The sequence below is a fragment of the Tamandua tetradactyla genome, chromosome Y, assembly GCF_023851605.1.
Source record: "Tamandua tetradactyla isolate mTamTet1 chromosome Y, mTamTet1.pri, whole genome shotgun sequence".
In the NCBI taxonomy this organism is placed as follows: Eukaryota; Metazoa; Chordata; class Mammalia; order Pilosa; family Myrmecophagidae; genus Tamandua; species Tamandua tetradactyla.
In genome coordinates, this window is record NC_135354.1 from 9,163,115 (window position 1) to 9,165,329 (window position 2,215).

A 2,215-nucleotide genomic window follows, 5' to 3' on the forward strand; every position below is an offset into this window, starting at 1 on the left:
TTGAACAAAGAGCAGGTCAAAGAAGAAATGCTAGAGAAATATGTACTGATCTGGAGAGGATTGAAAATTAAAATAAAAAACATCAAACTTGTGGGATATGATATAGGTTGTGCTCAGATGGAAATTTATTACCCTAAATGCCAACATTAAAAAGAAGAAAGAGCAAAAATTGAGGACATAAGTGCTCACCTGTAGGAACTTGAAATAGTATAGCAAAGTAACTCCAAAGCAAATAGAAGAGAAATAACACAGATTAAAACAGAGTTAAGTAAATAGGAGCACAAAAGAAGAATAGAAAGTATCAATAAAGCCAAAATCGGTTCTTTGAGAAAACCAGTAAAGTTGATGGGATATTATCAAGCCTGATGAAGAAAAATAGAGAGAGATTCAAATAAACAAAATCAGTAATGAGAGGGGGTCATTACCACAGATATGGAAAAATAAAAATAATAGAAGATGATACTATCAAAAACTATACACCATACTCTAGTTTCTCTTCAAATTGTATAATTCTTTTGCCTTTTACTAAAGATTTCCGTGGAGAGAAACAGTCATGAGTCATCGATCAATTTTTTGAAAGCCATGGTATTTATCAAGGCCCTATGTGTGCATTAAGAAAAGCAGCAGTTGAATTTGAAATCCTTTGTAGTTACTTGTAGTGAGAGCAATTGGTGGCTTTCTTGTTAAAAACCACAGTTAATAGAATAAATTACATAGATGTGTAAGAAAAAAACTATACACCAACAAACTAATCAACTTAGATTAAATGGAAAATTTCCTGGAAACAGACAAACAAGCTATACTGACTCAAGAAGAAATAGATCTCCACAAACCAATGACAAGTAAAGAGATCCAACCAGTGTTTTGGTCTTCCAAAGATTCCAGAAAGCAACACAACAGAGATGGATCAGCCTTTTTAAAATAGGGGATTTATTTAGTTAAAAACATATAGTTCTTCACAGGAAAGGCACCTAACTTTCAACTGAGGTTCTCTCTTATGGAGGAAGGCACAGCGTGATCTCTGCAGGCCTTCTCTCCAGGCTTATGGGTTCCAACAACTTTCTCCAGGATGATTACTTTCTGCAATTCCAAAGGCCTGGGCTGAGCTGTGAATGTTGAGATGAGGTATGCTAATCTGCTTGGGCTGTGCTATGTTAAGCTCTCTCATTTAAGCATCCAGCCAATTAAATCAAACATCATTCATTGCAGCAGGCATGCCTCCTAGCCAACTGCAGATATAATCAGCAACAGATGAGCTTCACATGCCATTGGCTCATGTCTACAGCAAAAGAACTAGGCACCTTCCCATGGCCAAATTGTCAACTGAACCTACCACAATCAGTCATCAAAAATCTTTCTAAAAAGAAAAGCCAAAGGTCAGAGGGCTTCACAGGGGAATTTTATCAAACATTCCAAAAAGAACACCAATCCTATTCAAACTTTTCCAGAAAATTGAGGTAAAAGGAACACTACATAACTCATTTTTTGAAGCTAAAATTACACTGAGAGTAAAACAAGGTAAAGATGCTACAAGAAAGGAATGTTACAGATGAATTTCCCTAATGAACATAGATGCAAAAATTCTCAGCATAATATTAGCAAATCGAATCCATCAGCATAGTAAAAGAATTACACACCATGACTAACTGGGGTTTATACCAGGAATGCAAGGATGTTTCAACATGAGGAAATTAGTTAATGACATATAGTACCCTAACAATCAAGAAGGTATTATCATAAGATCATCTTGATTGATACTGAAAATTTCAATGTCCTTTTCTGATAAAAACACTTCAAAAAGTACACACAAAGGTAACTTCCTCAATATGTTAGGAGGCATATGTTGAAAAACCCATAGCCAGTATCACACTTAATGGTGAGAGACTGATTCTCCCCCTCAGATGAAGAATAAAAAAAAGATGCCTTCTGTCACCACTATTACTCAACATTGTAATGTAGTTCTAGCTAGAGCAATCAAACAAGACAAAGAAATAAAAGGCATCCAAATTGGAAAGGAGGAAGTAAAACTTTCATTATTTGCATATGATATAATGTTATATATGGAAAATGCTGAGATACATATCACAAAGTTATTTAAGCTAACAAACAAATTCAGCAAGGTAGCAGGTTATGAAATTAATATACAAAAATCGATAATGTTTCTGTATATGGTAATGACTTAACTGAGTAGTTAAGTAAGGAAAAAATTCCATTC

The 2,215-nt window shown here is 34.6% G+C and overlaps 1 non-coding gene across 1 annotated transcript; it reads left to right on the forward strand.

Moving 5' to 3' along the window:
* The first annotated feature begins 481 nt into the window (after positions 1 to 481).
* LOC143672647 (U5 spliceosomal RNA) lies at positions 482 to 600 on the forward strand. The gene has a single exon (XR_013169929.1). It is a non-coding gene; the product is annotated as a U5 spliceosomal RNA (small nuclear RNA).
* The last annotated feature ends 1,615 nt before the right edge of the window (positions 601 to 2,215 follow it).